The sequence below is a fragment of the Haemaphysalis longicornis genome, unplaced genomic scaffold (assembly GCF_048455015.1).
Source record: "Haemaphysalis longicornis isolate Haplotype H1 unplaced genomic scaffold, Haemaphysalis longicornis Haplotype H1 scaffold_9, whole genome shotgun sequence".
NCBI classification, from domain to species: domain Eukaryota; kingdom Metazoa; phylum Arthropoda; class Arachnida; order Ixodida; family Ixodidae; genus Haemaphysalis; species Haemaphysalis longicornis.
The window spans coordinates 154,084,149-154,108,749 of NW_027526460.1; the positions used below are offsets into that span (position 1 = coordinate 154,084,149).

Sequence of the window (24,601 nt, forward strand, 5' to 3'; positions counted from 1 at the left end):
GCTTGCAAAACAAGTTCTCGCTTGTTTTGGAAGCAGTTGTTGCTTTTTTTTGCTTTCGTATTCAACAAACGCGTTTTTTTTTGCCTATTGAAGATGCTGGAAACGCAGTGCGTAAATCCTCCTTTTTTTTCCTGGGACACAAGGTAAAAGTTCGGTATAACTCTCTAACAAGTGAAAGAGTTCCAACAAACTCGTTTGTAGTCTGGAGTATATTCATAATTAATAGTGCAGGAAATTATGGCCACTCTCGTATACAGTGTAACTTGACAGAGAAAACTATAAAACAAATGTTCCCAGTAAGGCAAAATATGGTGGAAAAATAGATGTTTATTGAAACAAACAGTTAAGCTAGAGCGGACGATAAGACGAGTTCACACATTATGCCAAGTAACAGCGCAAACAACATGACACAAGAGAAGAGGACAGTCTTCTGTTCTTGCGTCATGTCGTTTGCGCTGTTACTAGGCAAATCTTTAAGAAACAGTAGAAACACGCATTCACCACAAAAATAGTTTTACCCTGCCATTGACCAGGATTTTCCTATCAGTCGCAATTTTGAGTGGGAGCACTATGCTGTTTTTCAAGTGTACATCTAAACTTGAAGACGGTGTACATGTGGCTCTCTTTGGAAGCAACCCGGCTTAGTGTCGAATGGCGGAGAAATATCCATGACGGTAACGGAAGCGTTCCATTCCTGATGCTGGTAGACGCTTTCTTGTTTAAGAGTGGCTGGAGTATCTGCCACATTTCTCTTTGTCGTAAAGCAAAACACCTTGTCCGCAGATCTTCTTGTTTGCTTCAAGGCATTGCTGGGAAACATTATCCGCAAAATCATTCCTGGTCCAGAGAATGCACACTGAAAAATAACACCAATACGTTAAAACGAAAGTTTTGTTGTTTAGATTATTTTGTGCGCACAACATTAGGCTCGGTAATAAAGATCACCGTGGACCTCACTAATGACTTAAAATATTGTGCCAAGCTAATGTGTACAGGCGTTCATACGAAGTAGTTTGTCAAAATATTATCGGAGGCGCCACCTGCAGCCTCATCGAGCGAACACGCTTCACATGGGCTGTGCAGTTTTTCATTCAGTTGGGCGCAAATCGGTTCCCCGCCAATCTTCGACGCTGCCAGCGGACTCATCTCGCTGTAGTGCACCTATAGACGCTTGTTTGTGACCAGCTGGTGCACTCTCGACGAATTCCCGACTCTTTCCTGGTCGAGCACGCTAGCCCTAATCCCAGCGGTTAGGCCTCGCCCGATTGTGTTCCATGCAGGGCTCGCCTGGCGACGGGGGCCGTGCCGTGGAGTCCCCTAGTTCCAACTCAAGCGAAGCGGACGAAAACACGATGCTGCACGACTCCAGCGAAGGTGACAATGCAGAAGTCTACTCCGGTAACAATTCAGACTGGATCAACGTCGTCACCAAGGCCCAGCGGAGACGACTGCGCAAGACAAACAATGAGGTAGGCCTGACCGCCGCGTCTTCAACTCCGTCTTCGCCGCTCATACGCAAGGCCACCCCCAGGCCCAGACCCCTGCCCCAAGATGACTTTAAATTGGTCTTGCGTCCACAAGGCGGCCTCAAGCTCGCGAACGTAGAAATGGCCGAAATTTCCCTGGCTCTGCTAAACACGATAAACTTCACCTGGCGCCAGGCTAACCTCAAGGTTCGCTTAGATGCCGTGCAAAATATACTCACGATCAGCACACCGTCCTCAGATGCAGCCAATGCTCTAAGCAACGTGAGACAACTCAGGATCGCCGATACTACCCATGCCGTCACCCTGTATGGACTAGCGCCCGATGATTCATCCAAGGGACTGATTCGGGGAGTGCCCCTGCGCTTTTCCGAAGCCGAGATCCTTGCCAACCTTGACCAAAGCCAGTGCGAAATATACGCCTGTCGCAGGCTTGGCCAATCTAATGTGGTGGTACTCACCTTTGCCGGACTCAAGGTCTCGTACTTTGTAACCTTGTTCGGCGCGGAGTATCCCTTTTCGCTGTACAAGAAGACAGTCCCCGTGTGTACCTTATGCCACGAAACCGGAGATCGATCCACAGCGTGCCCACAGCCAAACCTCAACGTGTGCCACCAGTGCGGCCTCCGAGAACCTAAACAGAGCCACACCTGTGAGCCACTGTGCACCCTCTGCGGCGGCTCCCACTTGACGGCGACTCAGGGATGCCCGAAACGCTTCCGTGAGCCTTACATCCTTCGACGGAGAGAGCAAGCCAGGCGCCAGGCGGAGGAGCAAACCACGAGTAAAGGCTCTACACTGCAACGTGGGCGGCCCAGGGACCGCTCTAGTACCCCTACCCGGCGGAGGTGCAGCAGCACGGGCTCCAGGTCCAAGTCGACCTCCCAGAACAATGTGCTCAAGCCTGACATGACCACTAACAAGCAGGTGAGCTGGGCACATGTTGCGTCTCCCGCTGCTCCCAGTAACCCTAGCCACCCTCCACCACACGAACCATCACCTACTCCATGCCAAGAATGCACACAACTCAGAGCACAACTAGCAGCACTCCAAGCCAGACTTGAAAGAATTGAGAACTCCCAAACGGGAAACGTTCCAGACAAATGAAAGAAACCCAATCGCCCTGACCCAGAACAATCAACACAAATGGACACAGCTCCCCCACCACCACCAACAATGAATGATCCACAAAGCACGACACTCGAGCGTCCCGCAGCAAATCAAGTCCAGACACCAGATGCCTTGCAAGTCGGCCAACCCCAGTGGTTTCAGGCGGCCATAACTACCGTAATGGAGACATTGACTAAAAACATAGATGCGCAGTATAATTCCCTACGACAGGACCTACAGAGACTACACCAAGACGTACAAGTATTGAAGCAGGATGTACAGGCCCTTAAGCAAGAAGGAGAGCGTCACAGCATCCGCATAGACCGCCTCGAAACCGCGAACCCACGCAGCAGTCGCAGGCTCTCCCCATACTTACGAGAATCTTCGGTCGAAAACAAGGACTCAACCATTCAACATGACGGCCACATCAAATAAAACAAACGCCACAGTGGCTCTCCAATGGAACTGCCGTGGTATAAAAAACAAGAAGGGCGAACTTCAACAGTATGTCTCCTACCTTGACCCTCAACCAGAAATAATTGCATTACAGGAAACTAATAGTACCCCTCGTCTGCCAGGTTACATCACATATGCCGATCCTACAGGAAAGTCTACAGCGATTCTCGTCAAAGGTTGCGTTGCGGCGACTCAACACCTCACTCCACAGAAAGACTGCGCGCATACGCTCGTCGAAATTCTATTTCCGTCAGCAAAGAAGAAATCCAATTTGTTTATACTTAACATGTATTGCCGGCCATCGCGCACACAGCCTGGTATACGAGACGTTATCCAGGAAGCCCTATTATTAGCAAGAAACTCACCCCTCATAATCATGGGAGATTTTAACGCCCCACACCAATTATGGGGGTACTCTCACAACTCCAAAAAGGGGGAAAGCTATAGTACAATCCATCCAGCAAGATCATCTAACGCTGCTCAACGACCCCGACACACCTACTCGAACGGGCACCAGCGTATCCAGAGATACTAGTCCCGACCTCACTTTGTTAGCGGGACCTCTAGATATTACCTGGACTAATACGCAGGAAAATCTTGGATCTGACCATGACATAATCCATCTGTTAATGAAGGACAAAAATCACAAGGCTCGTATTGGATCAGCCCGCATCACGAACTGGGATGGTTTCCGCCAGGCAAGGGTCTCACAGGACCTCGACTCTGAACTATCCTATGAAGAACTGACGCAGGCGGCTCTTAGAGATGCCCAAGCACACACTCAAACTGTTGATACCTCTTACAGGATACCTTATGAGGACGCAAAACTCCTCCACATATGGGAAGCGCGACACAGCCTCACAAGAAGGTGGAAGCGGCAAAGACACAATAAAAAGCTCCGGAAGCGTATATCCCTCATAAACAAACAGGCTGAAGATTATGCGGCAGCACTATGCAAAGATAATTGGTTACAAGTCTGCGATGGCCTACAAGGCACATTGACCACAAAGAAAACATGGCAACTAATTAGGCACTTAATCGACCCTCTGAAAAGTAAAGGGGCGTCTAACAGGGACCTAATACGCACCCTCAACGCATATTCTGGGACCAGCGCCGAACTTCTGAAGGAGCTGGAGAAGAAGTACCTCCAGACACATGGAGGCTTTTCTCCCCCTCCCTACAAAGGAAATCCTAACCCCGAGCTAGACAAGGAGATCCAACTGTACGAGCTACGAGAGGCAATAGCAGACAGCAAGCGGAACACTGCCCCGGGTCCTGACCAAATTACAAACAAGCTTATTGCCAACCTAGATGACCCCACCATGGAAATCCTGCTTAGACATTTTAACACCTTCTGGATGAAAGGAAAACTCCCGGATCAATGGAAGATAGCTGAGGTTCGCTTCATCCCGAAGCCGGGCAAATCGCCACACATTGAGAACCTGCGACCGATATCGCTAACATCCTGTATTGGAAAAATTATGGAAAGAATTATACTGAAAAGGCTACAAAACCACCTTGATGCGACACAACAAATGCCGGACACAATGTTTGGCTTCAGGAAACATCTCGGGACACAAGACGTGCTCATCCAACTGAAGGAGGAGGTCCTCGTCCCTGCCACGCTTCACTCCCCGAGGGCTATCCTCACTCTCGACTTGAAAGGAGCCTTCGATAACGTGGCACACGAGGCGATCCTTCAAAACTTGGCCACAACAGGATGCGGGGATCCTCTAATCCCATCACTCTCGGGAGTAGAGGGACTCCCCAAGGCTCAGTCCTCTCCCCATTACTCTTCAACATCGCACTCCTGGATCTCCCAGAGCAGCTGAGAAGAATACCTAACTTAAGCCATGCCCTGTACGCGGACGACGTGACCCTGTGGACGGGCCCCGATTCCCTAGGAGGCTTGCAGGACACACTCCAGCTCGCCGCCGACGCTGTAAATGAGCACGCAAATAGATGTGGGCTGTCGTGCTCGCCACAGAAGTCTGAACTTCTCGTGGTGAGGAGACGCCGAACAAATAAAGATGTCGACAACATCCAAATCACCCTCGATGGGCACGACATCAAGCCAAGCAAATCAATCAGGATTCTGGGTCTACGCATCCAGGCGGACGGCAAGAACAATGCATTGGTAGAGCAACTCACCAAGACCATCGAACAGGTCACGCATATGGTACGCAGGGTCACGAACCGACACAGAGGCATGAAAGAGAGCGACACGCTCAGGCTTATCCAAGCGTTCGTCCTCTCACGAATAATTTACTTGACTCCATACGTCATCCTGAGTAGAACGGAACAGGAGAAGATCGACGTGCTCATACGCAAGTCACTTAAGCAAGCCCTTGGATTACCCATGACCGCATCCACAGACAAGTTACTACGTATGGGGCTGCACAATACTGTATCGGAACTCATTGAGGGCCACTTGTCAAATCAAAGGGCACGGCTCGCTCGTACACGAACGGGCCGCAGTGTACTGACCAAACTTCAGTGGGTTCCACGAGACCATCCCCAGTCGCAGGCGATCCCGGAATCGTGGCGTAAATTCATAATAGTCCACCCAATACCTAGAAACATGCACCCGAACTACCATCAAGGTCACAGAGAAGCACGCGCAAAAACGCTGAATCAGATTTACTCCCGAGTCCCGACGACGACCTACACTGACGCAGCCCACTACAACGGTAAAAGAGCCATGGTGGCCGTGGTGACGGACGGGTGTAAGCATTTGACCAGTGCATCCATTCCAAGAGCCACAGCCAAAGAAACTGAAGAACTTGCCATCGCTCTCGCCCTCACGCAAACCAACACCACGACCATTGTCACAGACTCACAAGAGGCATGCCGCAGCTTCATGTCGGGATGGGTGTCACCTGTGACGCTACGCATCCTGAAAAGCAAGACGCCGGACAGGAAGGTGGCAATTGTGTGGACACCGGCCCACTCCTTCATGAGAGGCAACGAACACGCCCATCTCATGGCCCGAGATCTCGCCCACCAGGCCGCAGAGGAGACACCGGAGCCCACGCCACTCAGAACCTTCCACGAAATTACCCAATACTACAGGCTCAGTAGAAGAACATTCCCGGCACCACACCCAGAGCTGTCAAGGAACCAAGAAACCACACTCAGACTAATACAGACAAATACGTTTCCACATCCAGTCAGGATGCATCTGTTATTTCCTACACAATTCGACGCACAATGTAAATTCTGTACTCAACCAGGCACTCTACGGCACATAATATGGGAGTGTGTCAAGAACCCAGACCTGCCAGCCCCTTTTCCTTCCCCTACCCCGGAGCAGTGGGAGATACTGCTGTCCAGCTCCCTCCCTCAAGATCAACTTCTGCTGGTCGAGAGGGCCAGTCGAGCAGGGACAGCACATGGTTACCTGAAATGAGGAACCACCCCACCTTAGTTCAATAAAAAGTTTTGTCTCTCTCTCTCTCAAAATATTATCGCGCGTGACCGTCTGCAATTGTTTCTCGCGCGGGAAACTCCGGAAGGTATAGTTATTTTAACAGCAAAGCTGTTTAGCAAATTGTTAGAGTTTGGTGTCCGCAGTTAAAAATACCAAGAAAATACCGACCGTACATGAGCGGGCGCACGTATGCACGTGCCTCGCGGTGACCGGCTGGCAGGTTAGAAACACACAATATACCGAGCGGTCATGTGTGCGGGGCTCGCGGTAACCACCCAGCGTCCCTGGCGCAAGTTTGTCAAGCTAAGCATACCCACTATGGGAGATTTTCCAAGATTGAGGATTGAGCCCGCCAGTATAAAAAAAAGAAGAAAATTCCGAGCGCTAGTGTGTGCGTGCCTTGCGGCGACCGCCCAGCGTCTCTGGCGAATGTTGGTCAAGGCAAGCAAACCCACTTAGGGAGATTGGCAAAGGTTGGCTAAAAAACTGCAGTGTTCGCCGTAATTGTGGTAACACTTGCTCGGACAGAGAAAGAATCCAAAGATGCGCACGCACATTGGAACAATGATGGGAACGCATATAGGAACAATGAACGAAGTCGTTGCAGCAGCGAAGAAGAAGCAAATAAGCTGTAATCATGCACATAAATTATCGTGATGGCCGTAAAGGTTGCGTCCAGCTTCGCTACCTTCAAGTCTTACGTGTTAGAGGGAGTTTCCTTCACTTTTTATTGAACAATTTTCCTGGCCTGCATAGTTTCTGCCCATACTATCAGTATAAAAATGTCCTTCTTTATTACTGTGAATGAATTACACAGGCCTACTTGTGCTAATGGTCATTGAGCAATGCATCACGTCTCCACAACGATGCGACAGCCGAGCTGTAACCCGTACTGTACAATTTTCACTCCGGTAGCCGTGTGTCGCTGTTAGGTTGATTCGAGTCAATTATTTCTGGGGACTAATAATAAAAAAGAATTTCTTACTAATATTGGGGCATGCGTCTGGAACTCTGTATTTTACCCATATACATTTTAATTTGTAATGCGGATTTCGCATAAGCATTTATGACCAGTCTTGGTCGAAAACAGGTAGGTCAACCCTATTCCCACCCGGAGAACCCTCCAAGAGGGGCTATTTCGGCTACGCCTTTACCCATTCGATTCCCATAAAAGTATGGCAAACGCGTTAAATTTTTTTTACGCTCACGCGGGAAGAATGGCTCGCGACTGTTGTCCCAAAAGCAATGATGAAGTTTTTTTTTAAATGAAAATATTGTTTCAGGATGGGTTGGCGGAATTCGAACTATTTAAAAGTAACATTTATACATTGGTAAAGTTTTCGTTGGCTAGAATGAAATCCTGGAAATAAAGAAAAAGACTGAAAGAGCGACGTGATACATTAACGCCCACGGATTGTACCGTGGAGACCTGGGTTCGAATTCCACATGACGTCAACTGCAGTTTCTGCTTAATTGTGACAAAAACCACAATTTTTTACGGGACAACTGTTCCATAAATAACTACGGTGGTTTTTCGCACAATGAGGCAGTGAAAGGTTCAGCTTTACAATGTTTTTTTTTTTGTGTGTGTGTGTGTGTGTGTGTGTGTAAAAACACATATAAAGCTATCAATCAACTTATCAGTAGTGCAATAACTGCGGCTACTGCAACATAAGCATGCTGGAGACTATATTGAGTGAAAGGAGCTGTCTGTTTTTGCAAACGGGTGAATTTTTGTGTAAGTGGTTCTACCCTTTGATATAAATACAAAACCGCTGAATGTACTTAGGCTGCGCCCAGATACATGGCTTACAGTTGACAGGAGCGGAAGCTATCAGAATGTACCATTAAAAATCTAACACTTTCTCGCTCTTAAGGAAGCGGAAAAAAAAGTGAAAGCGTGAGCGAGGTTGTCGAGACTTGTACTGTTTGTTTTAAGACACACTACCACAACTGAGGCAAGTGCCGTTTGGTTTGACGAAAGTCCGTTTGAGCACAGTGAAAACGTGTATTGAACGCACTGAAACGTCATTTTCTTTCCCCACCTTTTTAACCCCACATGTTCCTTTTGAAAGCTACCAGACCACCTGACTTCCAAAGTGTAATAAGTTACACACCCACGTCTGTTCGTAAACACTTAGGAAGAACTTGATTTTCCTGTAATCCTGTAATAAATTTTTGCATAAAAGTTGCAGGTTAGTTGGGGAGCAGCAGTTGCTATTTGTCCTGGGCTGTATACAAGTTTTGGTGAGATCCCTTCTTGTACCTAAATTATTCGCAGCTGTGAAGATAAACTGTCGTAATGGTGAACAACGCGGGTTGTATGCACTCATAACTTACTGTTTTCGATATGTTGAGTTTTCATGATGTAGCAGGTCTTGTTGTCCGTGAACGGAAAACGTGCTATCCAAACTGTGCCCGGATCTGAAATATATCTCATCGTTTTGTAGGTTCATGAAGTGTTTCGAACCAGGACAAACATAACCAGCTGCGCAACCTGTGACGCAGCTTTGTTGCAAGTATTCCCTTGATATTGCAAGTCACGCAGGACAAAAAAATGTATTAGTGTAAAAAAAGTAAAAACAAAATAGAGTCGAGTCCGGTAGCTTCAAACTCCTACAACATTAAGTCATTGTATTCAGATTACATGACGCATAGTAGCAAAGGAATTGAAAAGAGCAGGATCAGCAGATTTCCTCAATTTCTTCGGAGTATCCGGAAGGACTCAGATAAGAAACGGTCTTTTTGCGGGGAAACACAATCCACGGTGGTGCGTATGATGTGCTTTTTGCTGTGACACTCGTGTATATTTTGGTCATAAAGAAACAGTAATCCTTTGATCCAAATTTAGGCATGCCAAGCAAAACACTGACACTTGAGGAGGCCGTTTTCGATTGAGTGAGTCTGTCAGCTCGTCCCTCTCTTGTAGCAATAAAAACATTCTGGCGCAACATTATAGGCTAGGGCAGGAAGGCAAGCATTACACTGCGGAACCATTGTTGAAGATTTTTAATACACAGCCGATGCTTCGGGTGAAGAAACTGACTTATTCGGTTTAACACAGGGAAACATGAGTGGCAATTATATTTCCGGTCACGCATAGTGCGTGGAATGGCATTTGGTATAGAAAGGACCACCAAAGGCACTTTTGAAGCAGATGAAATAAAGATATGAATATACTAGCTCGAACTATCGTTCAACGGCCGCGAAGCTGTAAGAGAAGCATACTGAAGCTCCTTCGAACCCGCAGGCTACATTCTCAGAACATCAAATCGCAATCTGACAGGGTGGATATTCACAATCACAATGTTCAAGGAAGCGGCCCTACCACCCAGTAATGTACATTTACCTCACCGCTCCGATTACTTTGTCGTAACAATAATGCGAGCGCGCTATCACGCGTTCTATATGCAGCGCCGTAATTTACGAGATAATGCTCAAACATTTGTGGCTTTGCTATACTGAATTTGAAACTCAGTCACCCAGGCATACGTCCGGCTCTATACGACACAAGATTTCTGTCAGATCGAGGGTCATTCTTCGCACTTTACAGAACTGGGAAATACAGTCCCTTGGCAACTATGTTTTGCAGCTCCTGTGAAGTTTGTGCTTGAGCTTGTATGCATGTGTTTAAAAACTCGCGACGTGCGCGTGCAAAGATTTGCAATAAATCATAGCAAAGGCGTTTTCGGGCAACATTCATTTTTCGAGTGCGGGGGCTCTCTGTGCTTGTCATACTGGGAAAGGATGCGGCTTTATCAACCAAGCGAGGCTTGCAGACAACTGCTAAACAGTTAGGGTGTCGCACTGCAGGCAAAACCAGTCAAAGCACGCCATCTCCTAGCCTGCGTACTTTAGTCGTTCTCCCGCTGTCCGACGGCTGCAACTTGCCTTTAATTAAGTGTAACAACAGTCACTCTTACGTGCGAACGTACATGACTAAGCTCTAAATAGTCCCGTCCCTCGTGGATGACCATGTGTTCATGCAATAGGAAAATTATCAGGTCAACGAAAACTAAACCGTTATCAAAAGCCACGCTCATTCGAAGTACGGGTGAACTTCGTAGAACGGCATTCACATTTTTATGTACTGAATGGGGCAGCGGTTATTGCACATGCACTATTCATCCCATTGAGCTCTGTGGTACATTGCTGTGCCTGCCAAAAGGTGTGCGGAATTTTTCATTTTTTTTTGCATCCGGGGCATTACCGCTACTTACTTGAGAACACAAACCCTCTGCAACATAGAAGAGAGCGAGGGAAACGCTTTCTTTTGGTGCTGGTGTTTTCAAATTGCGGATCCCCGTGTTTAGCAATGTACGAATCGTTTTGCTTACGTGTGCTGCTCACGACCCTGACTTCATCCGGAGTATCTCCCGGTGATATTTTTTCAATCTTCTTTCTGCAACAAACGTGTTAAATATATTGAGAGTTCAGCAGAAGGTCCCATTATATCGTTAACCATGAGCACAAGCGGTGTATTTGATGCAAAAAAAGGCACAATGATTTATCCTTGCAGTATTTCTAGGTGCCACGCAGTCTTTTAGTTGTGTTGCTTCTCTGTCTTAAAAGTTCCCGGCGACACCCGGGTGGGCCACTCTACGTATTACACGAAATGGTATAATACTTGTAGTGTTATCTTTTATGTGTGATTACGAGATAGTTTATTGTTGATTTGTACAGAATTAGAAACTCCTGCCTATTGTCGATACATGAGCTCTTGTCGGAAGCGTGTATTTTTTGTAAATGGCAGCAAATCGTGATTTATTCGAACTATGCCAACATAAAATGTACAAAGATAGTGTTCTCAAAAAAATACTTGCACATGAGAATTACTATAGGATAGGTGTGAAGGGTACCCTTCAGTGACAGTTTTATGATAAAGTAGCGGTTGTACGCGGCGATTCCCGGTTATGTCCCTATGCAATTTACGTGAATGGCTATAACAATTGTTGAGTTATCTCTTATCTGTCATAATTACGTAATTTGCACTGGAGTTGTAATCAATTAGGAATACCTGCCTGCTGTCAACACACGGTCTGGTCTCTGGGTCATGGTGTTACGGGAAGAGCCTTGAAGTCGGGCCTTCTTCGAACTATCCCGAAATAAATTGTACCAGGACGCTGTTGCTAAAGGACTACTTATTGATGGGAAGTATTTTTAGGTAGGTGTGAAGGACACCCATCAGTCACAGTTTCACAATAAATAACATCTACTGCTACGCGAGGCGTGTGGTCGCAGAAATTCCTAACAGATAGGTACCGCTATGCTACGCGGGAACGCCTAAGAGAATTGCACTTCAAGAGGCATGCAAATTAAAATGTCGCTGGCCTGTTTATAAGCTTCTTAGAAAAAAATCCTGAAATTGTTTTTTTGGATCATTTTTGGGCTCCTTTTACAATAAAAAGACAGATATATTGATGGACATTACTCGTTGAAAAAACAATTGGATATTTATTGGGTAGCTTTATATCCACGATTTTGGTAGAGGAGAGGTATTTTGCGGTGTCGATGGATCGGCTACATGTCTATCAAGGCACGCCATCGTTATTTTAAGAGGGCTAGCCTGTCTTCCACACGATTTCCCGTCCCGATTTTGTTTTCCCAGCTAATCTCTTGGTGCTAATAGAGTGGCTTCTCTGATTTCTTCAAAAGCGTTATGAAGACAAAATTTAAGGGCCCATTCATCGTCATCATCATCATCGACATTTTATTTACTCCGACTGCACGATAGCGGTATCTCTCATTTTCTTCTAGCCGCTTCTGTCTTGCGCTTCCTGAGTTTATTCTTTTCCTCGGAATGTGACTGCATCTGTCCAGTGCGTTAATAGGCTTCCCCTTTTTCTAGACGCATATCGGGCTGTCCGTTCTGTTACAGTGGTGGTCTACCGGTTGTCATGTCGTCTCACGGTCAAAATCGCGACGTTGACGACGGCCTTATATGGTGTCCAGATGATGGTGTTCCATTGATTTTCTTTGGTCTGGTAAATTTGCAGTATGGTCGGCTGTGCATTATCCTGCTCATGACTGGTGGCTGAATGAGTCTTACTGTGTCGTTTTTTTGTATCCTGCTCTCCTCTTGTTTAGGCGTTGTATATTTTGGGCTATTGTGTAAAGACTTTCTATTTTTGGCGACTGTCAGTTCGACTCTGCCGCTTTTAAATTTAGTGACGCGCAGAGCATTCGTACGCACTGTTCTCTGGTAGGACATCCGAATCTACCTTAAGGTGATTTTTATTCCTGCCCATGGCGTCCTCCGTCGTTTACTACACGGAGCTTGCAGCGGAGACGACACAGTGGGAATATTGAAAAGAAGCTGGGAAAATAATGTGATCAGAGGTTTTCGTAGCGAATTTTTCCATCAAGTCCTGAGCCGTGCTTTATTCCGTTTACTGTCTTTTGGGGGGAGAAAGAGGGAATAGGGGGGGAAACGGGGGATTTGAGAGGAATTAAAAGGTGGAAAAAGCTAGCACTCGATAAACGTGGGTGGAGATCTTTGGGAGGGACCTTTCCCTGCAGTCGGAACAACCAGATGATGATGATGACTACTGGGTTTTATTATAGTTTTCTTTTGCTCATAATCAATGTCTTCCGTGATTTCTGAAAAACTAGCGTTAATCATTTGCCCCCCTTGTTTCAGTTACGTCACCCAAGGTGTGTTCCGGCATCAGTTCCGGTGGAAAACACGTTGGTGTGGCTCGGTGGGTAAGGCGTTGCGTTGCAGAGCCCTAAGATGCGGGTTGGATTCCCGGCCGCGGTGACCGTTTTCCTGGTGGAAGCACAAAACTGAGACGCCCGTATGTCGAGATTTCATAGCGCGTTGAAGATCTCCACGTGGTCGAAATTAATCCGCAGACTCCCATTACGGCGCGCCTCGTACCCCAGGTGAAGCTTCCGCTCGTGAGTGACCGGAAATTTGCATTTTTTGGTGCAAAGACACTTTGGTGTGATGGCGTCAGTTGCGGGCATGGTTGGCGACTGTGTCTGTCGAGCATGTTACAACTGACTGGGAGTTGAGCGAACTTCACTCCGAAGGCGTGGCACCTGCTGAAAATACGTGTCCTTTCTTTTGTCTCCGGCGTATTATCATCGTCCTCCTTTCCACACTTCGGTTGCCTTTGCGCCATATCCGGATTTAAGCCGGCCCTGGAATCTTGCTGCCTCAGTCCCGGCTTCCGGGTAGCAGCAATGACGTATTTCCGCCGGCATTTGAAGAACACGGCTGATAGCGGACAGCCAGCAGCCACTGGGAAATCGAAAAGTGAGCCTCATAACGCTATTCCTTTTACTCCAATAACGCCACCGATGAAATATTAGACGACTGATAAAATTTCTCTCTTAGGTCAATACAATATTTCAGTTGCAGTGTGGTAGAAGGAGATTCAGAAATTATTCTATCCCCAGCACGCGATGCCACCAGCAGGAACTACAGTTTGGAGTTCAATATTTCTGAGACAAGCGAATCGTATACGGTTTGTAAAATATAGGTGACATTTGAACATATTCTACAAACCCAAACCACGCGTTTCGCGCGCTCTGCATAAGCACGAAGTGTTTTCTTTGCAAGTATGTACGTACCAGTGTTGTGGGGAACGGAGGAACGCTATCGTTCCATTAAGGGTCGGTGCAACTGTAACGGTAATCCGTTAGGTTTATGAAGGAACGGCACAAACAGCGTTCCTTCTGCAAACGTTACATTGCTAGGACTTGGCTGTTTTTGATGCCAAGGCTCGAGTGCAAAAATCCACAAGTCGCTATTGTGTTTTTCTTCCTACAAGCTGGCTAATTTTTCCGCGCCCTTCAGCGGAACGTGCTTCCTCGCAGGTCAAAGGCAGAAGGGTAACCACGAAGCCCGCCGCAGCTTCTGCTTGCTTTCATGCTGGTCGAGCTTACGAGGCGTTCGACGGGTGAATAGCGCAGCTGCGAGAATGATTTTCACCTTTCACCGTTTGTACGGAGAGACCATGATGCACGTCTGGGAAAGGCTAAGTCCAAGCGGCGCTACAGGTACCTTGTGAAACCAGCGTAATGTCAGGGGTAATTACCGCATTAGAGCGCGCGAGGTGCGGGTGCGTTGCTGTCTGGGGAGTTGTGCTCGCTGTGAGGTCATTTGAAGGGTCACCGGTTTTGAATTGGTCTGGGCTGTACTGCTCGAAGTTGCAGAGTACGCACGCAGCATCTGACGGAAGTGGGCCGACAGACTGCAAAGTCCTTTTGTATTGCACGCGTCGTGTGGACAAAGGACAGGAATTCAGTCATTGTTGGGCTTAGTTTCGTCGCGCCGTAAGGACAACACCTGAGAGGGGCCGCTCAAACATAGACGGCAAGTGTTCCGAGTTGCTTTAATTGGTCTGTTTCAACCTAAGCTTTGATCTTTTATATTGTAAATATTTTTGACGCACGTGATTAGGGTCCGCGTTATTTTTTGTGCTTTTCCCTTATGCGCATTGCTAACCACAGCAACTGATTTGTGGGTCACGCCCACATTTGGCTCCCTCTGGTTGTTTCCTTTATCTACTACCGTGACTGTGTTCGGCATACTTTGTAATTATTGCACGATGTTGACTTCTCTTTTTATTTTGTTTGCTATCGTCTACCGTCTTAAACTTGTATTGCGAACCTTGTAGCCATTATTTGTTCTGCTGTGTTTTGTTAATCGCACATTTGTGTTGTATGATCCTCAAAGCTTCACTTTTGTAACTTCCTTACTCAATTCCCTGCAAAGGGCCTGTCAGGTATTTTAAGTAAACTGCAATATTGAATAACCATTAATGCAATGCCTGTGTATTGTTCCTTTCGACACAGTTTCTTATGCGAGAAATTCAATTATGCTCCTGTATGTGAGTAAATTTCTATTTGCACATCTGAAGCGCAGTAACCTTACGCCGCATTTGTAGACCGAAGTAGAAAGTGCCATATGTATTGCACCTATAATAGACGACCACCAAAATCGCAGTTTGACATGTCTTGTGTTTGACCGGTGCTGCCTGAAAAAATTCGTCTAGGGGCGTTTTTTTTTATTCTTTTTATCTCCAGATAATTTGTTGCCGGCGGTGCTTCTATTCGTATAATATACGTAGTTCGGTGTGAGTTTTAAATTTCTCGCTTTAAACGGTAAATATAACGACACGTTCCAATATTCGAAGGGGTACCGGAACGGGTTTCTTTTGAAATGAAGGAAATTGTAACGGGAACTCGTTTCAAAATTGCGAAGGCACGAGGAACAAACTTTCGTTCCTGCTTTAGAGCAACGTGTAGAACGCTGGTACGTACGTTATGCCGCCGCCGTTATTTTTGAGGTACCAGGTGTACTCGGCGGTGCCCGCTTGTGGATCAAATTGGGTCATTTCCGCAGTCAAGCACTCTAGATTGTCCCCGTCATAGGTAGGACTAGAGGAATATATTGCCGTAACGTTTTGAAAATTTTCCATCTGCAAATGAAGCAATAAGGCCTTATGGAAAACGTTTCATAATTGCAAGGCATTTTTACACTAGAACACCGTGATAATTGCCGGAATTTCGCTTAAACAATGCGCGAAAAACAGCGAAAAAGTAGAAAAAATCACAAGCGCGGAAACAAGCTGTGAGTCACTGTCCACAGTTTATCGACACATGTTGCACGTAGCCTCGACAGTATAAAGTTCCACTCACTCCATTGATATCCTAACTTCTCTGGGGGAGTAGAAACAAGATAACAAGAATTCGGAGCCAGAACATATTGCACGTTTAGCGCTGATTATGTATAGCGCCTGCAATTGAAAACTTTCGACAGAGGAAGCTACAACTTTGCGGCGGCTTTAAACGAATACCTACCCACATCCCAACCGCTCCACCAAATCTTCCCCACCCGACACGCTTCTCTCTGCGTTTACTGTAATATGGGAGTGCCAACGTACTCCAGACTTGCTCCCACTTCCCAACCCCATCTTCGAGCAGTGGAAGACTTTTCTGTGCAGCGCAGTCCCGGAAATCCAGCTGAAACTGGTGACTCGTGCACGGACGGCCCGACGAAGTCAAGGCACCCCGCCGTAGGGATGCATTCCACGGGGCGATGCCCACACATCAGCCTCTGCTCGATAAATTAAAATATTTGTTCTGTTTCTCTTTCTCTCTCTCTGTCTCGCAAGTTGATGGTTTTGTCATGGCGGATGCATAAATTCTTCTTCAGTGCAGCGGTTCTTTCAATTGTAAATTTTAAAAAATTGAGGATGTCTTCAGTGACACTCTTGAAAGATAAAAAAATATCGGCCGCACAAAATGTTATTTCCGATTTTTTTTACACATCATGGGAAAAAACACGATCCTTTTTTACTCCGTTGCAAAAGACTCCTGCTACAATATGTCCTCTGATATGCGAAAGATTGTTGTGAACTAATACGGTAATAGCTTTTCCTCTGCCTAAATATTTACACGTGGTTAAACCACACATTTTTCCGATAACATTGGGCCACGTCAATTACGAATTGTTTTCGGAAGCAAACTCCACTTCAATTGCGAGCTATTAACTTTATTTTTGATCAATGTAGTAGTGCTACCCGGCAAATTTGAGGGGCTTCCGGGTCTTTTCACACATCTGTTGCTTACCATACAATAGACAGCACTGCGTTAGATAGCGCACAAAGATTTGCCAGTTACGGCCCGCCGCTTCTCCGGCCCAATCGCATTTCAATGATAGCGGCTCAATCAATGACGTTGCGAGACAACAAAGTTGATGGAAGAAAGTAGAGATAGGAAGAGATAAATAAAAGCATATAAATATTGGCGTATGTAAGGTAAGTAAGTTCAATCAATTCTGGTTTGGAAGCACTGACAGACAACTTCGCAGGTGTGCTTAAAACTGAACTACTATTCATACTAAAAGTTGATCGCAGCTTCTGAAGAATTGATTGGAATGAACTGGTGATTTCAGCATCGCATGACAGTGTTAGGAATAGGCTGTTGCTTGACACCGCATTTTCTCATGCTATCGAAGTTGACGCACCGACACCTGCCATGGAAACTGCGCATATAATCCTTGATCGTGTTTTTGTAAAAAAAAAATATTTTCGAAAAATACACAGTCACCACTGAAGGCGGTATAACCGTCCACAAATTATTTATGCGTTGAGTTCTTTCATGAGTACCGCCGCAGACAGGAATGACCATGTAACGCCCTGCATTTCCCCCCAAAATGCAGATATGGCGGAAGTAACACATTTAATAGATATGATAGCATAACTGGAGAGGATTGGGTGGTCGGAAGTTTGAAAAACGAGTAAATTAGAAACAGTAACATTGCACAAAATTGCGAACCATGTAACGCCTTGAATTTCCACAAAAATGCAGCTTTGTCAAAAGTCACACCTTTATTCTTTTTATTCGCGTAACTGGAGACAAATGGTACGACAGAATTCAAGAAACCAAAACATAAGAGAAATAGAAAAAAACAGCGAAAAGGGCGAACCATGTAACGCACTGAATTTCTACACAAATTCAGCTTTCGCGGAAGTTAAACTTTTATCTTTATAATAGCGTAATTGGCAATAAAACATGCACCAGAATTTTGAAAAACGCAAAATTAACAAAAATACAAAGAAACTAGAATATAATATTTGAATATAAAATAAAAAGAAACGAAGACTGTTACCTTTGTACATTTCTTGTGTAATTTTTATTTAAGGTATTCTTTGTTTCTTTGTTTTGAATGTTTCGGCTTTCATGTTAACCTTGTTTTTTTTTCCTGTTTCGTTCAGTACTACTCCTGCAAACCCTGTAATCCACCCCTCCTTATGTAACGCCTCCGGGCCCTTCATATAAACGAAATAAATTTGAGAAAATGGAGAACCGTGTTGCGCCCTACATTTTCACGAAAATGCAGATTTAGGTGAGTGTAGTCGAACACGTATATCTCAAACTCCAAGGGGACCGCCAAATTGTTGCATATATATATATATTTCCAAATGTAAAATATGGTGATATGATGCTTATCTTAAAACTCCGTATTTCACTGAGAGCTTTTAAACGTCGCAACGAGCTGTGGTTTACAGATCTGTTCTTTACAGCGCCGCAAATTAACCATAGCACCACGACAACTGTACTTTATTTTAGATTAAAGAGTCTGTGGGATTTCCTTGTTTCTTTTTTCACGTCATAAAGTTCACCACACACTCCTCGAGCTTAATAACGCCGTCCAACTAAGAAAAGCCCGCGTGGTGCACTGTGCCACATCAGTGGCGAATGGGAACACTGACGCAAGCTCGGCTGCCGTAGGCGGAGGGAACGTTGTCAATGGCTGCCAGTTGGGTTCGTTTCTTCGGCATCGGTAATGTCCGCCAGGTTTCGCACATCTTCGTCAGCATTTGCTAACACGCGTGCCGTTGTGTCATTCCGAATGGCGCCTAGGAATGCTGACATCTCTCTAAATTCACTCTCGAGGCACTTAGCGCCCTCGTCTTCGGTATCGCAATACCTCTCGAGTGGAGCCGCGCAACAAAGCCCCTTTGCACATGACAAGCACCGGAACGGTTGGGCCGTATTCACGCTGCCTTCGCCTGTACGTTAGGTTTATTGCGCAGTAGTGCGTACAAAAACTCGGTGAGAAGCGCAGTCGAGATGGTTTCACCGCCATGGGCCCGCCGAATATTACCCGGTCTCGTCGCTAAATTCAAATTCTTCCGTTTTTCCGCGTCCATGGCTCCGAAACGCATGCCGCGGACAAACTAAACACACCACCATGCCACATAGGCCCCCGTTCTGAGCCACCACTGATACCCGCTAAAGCCCGCAAGAAAATGCCAGAAACTTAGCCTTTCCGGTGGGTTGCGGTTCCTGCTTTAGTCCCTGTTGCACCTAACCGATCCCAGCGCTCTCGCTGCCTTGGAAGCTACGCGGCAGCGTCTTTTTGATGACAGCGAGAACGCTGGAAGTGATTGCTGGCCATCGAAGAGACGCGGCGACGCCTCCTCATCACCAAGTTGTGCTGCCCTAGACAGAAGTCATCATCGTCATTTCTTTCATCCCTTTAGGAGAAGCGCCCTTCCAGGGGCACTTGCGGCTAAGCGTTCGATATATCGAATGTGCCCGTCATAGGGAGTTTGATACACGTGAACAACAGCTCTATACTATTGCATGGGATTTCCAACGGGATGTTCATACAACGGGACGTTCAGATATATACAGTAATTCGATATATCCGTCTTCGATATGTCCGTGTTCGACTGTAGCGCCTTTATTTGTTGTAATAGCGCAATTCAAAAGAATTCCTCGGACAGAATTTTGAAAAACCAAGATAATAAGGAAAAAATAGAAATTGTAAAGATGGCAAGTAGTCTGCCGTCTGCATTACCACAAAAATGCATATTTGCAAGCAGCCACACCCTTAAACGCCATGTTAGCGTAATTGGAGATAATTATTTGTAGATAATTGGTCGGCCAGATTTTGGCCGAATGAAAGAAATTAAAAAAAGTGAGGAAATATTGAGAATTGCGAACAGTATAACGCCCTGCATTTACAAGAAAATGCACATTTGGCAGAAGTAACACCTATAATCGTTATGATATCGAAAATGCAGATAATTGTTCGGACATAATTTAGAAAAACACAAAAATTTGGCTTTAATGAACTGACACGCTAGACAAGTAGAATAAGAATGCTAAGGGTTAGTTGACAATTCTGTGAATATCTGAAGATTGTATACAGTGGTTTTTGGTACCAGAAAACTAAATGTAAATTTGATTCTTAAAAATTTCGTGCCTTCTTGATATTTGTGCATCCTTGACCTTATTGCATCTTGGTGTTACTGACTTAGGTCCCGGAGACAATGCTGTAACTCTTTGGAGTATAAGACCCTCATTTTCTCATGCTTTGAGGGAGTAGTTCTACATCTAGCCATTGATTATGGGTCCAAGCAGTCTGATGATCCTTTGTATTGTATGATTTAACAAATCAGATAATAATAATAATAATAATCTTCAGGAGATCAAAGCATCCAAGAATCCCTGAATAACCCGTGTAATGGTACATCTAGAGTGCAGATTGGCACGAAGGCAGAAAAAGAAATTCAGCTATATCAGCGACATTTCAACTCTTAAGCAAGAGCTTACCGACTAACTACGATGTGCACGTTCAAGCTTCCGCGATCAAACCTTGTCTATTTAAAAAAAAAGAAGCCCCTAAAAGGTCTGATGATCCTTAGCTGCCACTAAGTGTAACGTCAAAAAATTAATTAAACGGATTTATTTATTTATTTATTTATTTATTTATTTATTTATTTATTTATTTATTTACAAACCTTAAAGGCCCAGGGGCGTTGCAGAGGGGAGTGGGTGATAACCAAAATATTTCAGGAAGATACAGGAAATAATTGTATCATTTACACAAAGCTCTTTACACAAAGAGTTATGACATTGCGATGAATACATCAACAGCAAACAGCTCCTTACTCAAGGAAGCATGCTTTTCCTACGTTGAGGTAAACAGTGATACGAGCTGCCGCTTTTCTAACGCACTAAACACTGCACAAGTTCGGCTGGTTGCCATGCAATGACAACCGACCTTCGGCGCACTACGGCGCACCTCATCGTCTGCGTTGCGTCGGCGATGCGTTAAACACTACAATCAATCAATCAATCAATCAATCAATCAATCAATCAATCAATCAATCAATCAATCAATCAATCAATCAATCAATCAATCCTTCGATTGATGGATCAATCAATCAATAAAACATTTTGTTGAAAACTAGAACTGAAAATTATCTGGTCCTGATTTTTAGTCAAATTTCATTCTGAACCAGCACGATGAATCAAAGCACGATGAATCACTTACGATGAATCAAAACCAACTAGCCCAACTGTCAATTTTATTGTCCAGCACGTGGAAGCTATTCAGGAGTATCTATACGCAATTTTAATCCATCTCGTGACGAAACTTCCTTCCGATTGACTGGCTGGTGGAAAACATTACGACTAAGGGTTGAGTTTGGGCCAATTGGTTACACATAACGGGATTGAAGTGCAGCGATAAAGATGAAAGAACGGAACAAGACAGTACAGGTAAGGACTGACAACTGGGTGTACTTTATTGCGTTCAGCAATATATACGAAGACACAAGTGACGTCACAACTGTACGGTAAAGAAAAACAAAGGAAAAGGATACGAAAACTGGTAAATTATGAACAGTGTACACACCGCTAAGGGCAACATTTTAATACAGCTATCCCTGATGTGCGCCATCTATGTGGTCAAGTTCCTTCTGAAGCAATAAAATGAAAACTTGACTCACGCAAGTGTCACACCTTTTCACTATGGGTGAAATATCTCGGGCGTATGTGACTCAAAGTAGCGGTTATGGACGTTTGTATTTTCAAAAAGAGGTGCGGTGCACCCACAGACCTTCCAATGGGAAACCAGGTGGAAAACATTCCACCGCAATTTAGGACAGGGGTAAGTCGTCCCCTCCTAATAACCCATACTAATAGTTCAAATTAAGCGAAGGAAATGGACATGGGCTGGTCAGGTAATATGGATGAGGGACAACCGGGGGACCACCATCCGTTTGACAGACTGGCTGCCCATAGACTGCAAACGCACTAGGCGTCGGCCAAGAACTCGTTGGCGAGACGAGCTGGGAAAATGTTTGGAGAAACACATGGACTCAGCTGGAACTCGATAGGCGTGGCTGGAAGTCCTTGGGAGAGGCTTCCGTCCTCCAGTAAACACAAACAGGCTTATGATGATGGTGAAGAAGCCGTAATGTATTCTGAGTTCTCCCCTTACCCCCCGCCCCCCCCCCCATGGCCACATGTCTTCCTTTCCTTCACTGCTGGAGGCAGCAAGCAGTCTGAGACAAGCGCAGACTAACAGTACAGCTAGACGACGTCTGCTCTCTTTAGGCAACACAGGATAACCACCAGCGTTCAAACACTCTCGTGGATATGCAAATAAAAAATATGTCCTTACAATACTTCCAGCCTACCTGTCTTAGACATCTAAGTAGCTGAAATGTCCCATTGACCCAACGCGGCTGACTCTCGCCTCCACTTTCGAGAAACAGCTAGCTCGAGTACGGTACATAAAAGATGCATAAGAGAAACGTTTACCGTCAATGAAGGCCACCCAAGAATCGCAATCCGTACGGTTGTTGGTTTTGAACAACTTTGTCTCTCTCTCTCGCTCGCTCCATTAGTGGTCGCCACACGAACGTAATAACCGCTCTTGCGTGTTTTTGTGATTGTTGCACGCAAACGTTCTGCCAATTCTATGCTCGCTTAATATCAGATCTGTTGACACAAACGAAGGTACAAAGGGCCGTACGTCTTTTCACAATAACAATTTAAACAGTTGTGCTATTAGTACGTTAGGGGACAAAAACCTTCTGTGCCAATAAAAAGGACCATGAAAATCGCATTGAAATTGTTTCACCCAAATCCATACGTATGCATACCGGACTTGTACAAAAATGTTTGCCTTCCTATTGCGCCACTCGGCCTCGCCACGCTCAAATTAGTGCTACATCATTTCACCACAATCTTTAGAGGGTTTTTTTCCGGCAATTACAAATTATTAGAATAATTCAAACGCACTAGTTATAACGTTGCTAACCAATGAATAATTTGTTTGCCAGTAGCATGAGATAACTTAAAGTAAATTGTTGATATAATTCGTTGTCACGGAGTGCGCTGTCAGCACAAAAATGTTCGACGTTTTGCTTATGCCTCGCTATCGTAGTGCGCCAAGCGACAGGTGCCAGTATGACTGCTTATTCTAAATCAGTATTTGTTTTAGGTGGCGCCTTGTCCACCGCGCGGAAAGCAAGTTAGCAAAAAAGATTAGCTACCACGACAACCACAAAAAAAATCGTGTTTCGAGAAGAAAAAAACATTGTTCATGCAAAAGAAAATTTGCATACCTTAAATCCGTCTGTGTCATCGCATTTAGTACTCAAAGCTACAAAAAGCACAGTCCAAACGATATGTAAAGGTAAGTTTCTCAAAGAAAATTCCATGTCTATGCGAGGCACTTTTCGGCTGCTACCTCCAGGCTACAGAATGACTACGACTGTCGGTGCAACCACGGCTGAAATGTCTTTTATCGGATTTACCATGCATGTTACGGAGTTCCCTTGTATTGAACCGGTATTGACCCCGCTAGCATGAACCGGTGCTGCACGTGGCAAGGTTAAATGTGTTTTACGTCGGCGTATACAGACTTGTCCGACAACGCATGTTTCCAATTTTTCATTGTGACATATGCTCCGCGAGTGAAGTAAGCCAGGAACAAACAAGTTCTCTACACTAGCATTTTTAGATCATACGATGTTTACCGACCGTATGGGGGACAGATTCCTAGCAACGACCTCACGGTTGCTAAATGGCTGACAGAGCTGCTAGCAAAACTCTCCTAGCAGAATCTACGAATCCATTTACCATTGTGCGATCTACCAGAAAGCTGAAGTGTCGTTATGTTTGAGTGTATAGCCTCAAAGTACAGTAGAATCAGTTTAAAAAGAACCCTTTCAGTGGCCCTTCACAAACTGAACGTCTGACAAAATTACACTCGAAACACTTCTCTTCAAACAGACATACACAATCACGGGCCAGTGTTGTACGGGCGAATTGGGTGGGCTCCACGGAAAACGGAGGGTCTTGTTGTACCTCTGAATACGTAGCAGGTTTGACCGACTGTATGCTAAGCACTTCCCTAACATTGAGACATTCGTGACATGATTCTCTATCCTGTATGTATGATTCTGTGTAAAATTGTGACATGATTCTGCATTCCAATCCTCAACTACATATTGGAGAATATCTGTGACAAAAATTTATAATTCACGCTCTTGGCGCTAGCCTATTTTCTGGGCCGGAGAAGAAATCACTGTGATCACGTTCGATTGCCAAGAAAAGTCCTTTTGAGGCCTTAGAACAACTCATTTGCTCTGGGACAACCGATTACCTTAACACCTGGTACTGTAAGAATCACGTACACCTTTAGGTGCTTTGTCCTACATTATGCATAATCTCTGAAAAAGCATGTGACGCTACTAATAAGAAGTTATTTTTATGCTAATATTGTTGGTCGTATAAAATACAAACGTTCGAATATGTTAGGGTGTTTCTTTACAAACAATCACTTCTTTATACT

General features: G+C 45.2%; 1 long non-coding RNA gene across 1 annotated transcript; it reads right to left on the bottom strand.

Annotated features, from left to right (window-relative positions):
- Positions 1–316: 316 nt before the first annotated feature.
- Positions 317–23,546, bottom strand: LOC144151714 (uncharacterized). The gene is made up of 5 exons (XR_013318947.1): positions 23,370–23,546; positions 15,754–15,911; positions 10,818–10,882; positions 8,821–8,904; positions 317–856 (listed from the first exon to the last, which is right to left on the bottom strand). It is a non-coding gene; the product is annotated as an uncharacterized LOC144151714 (long non-coding RNA).
- Between the last annotated feature and the right edge of the window lie 1,055 nt (positions 23,547–24,601).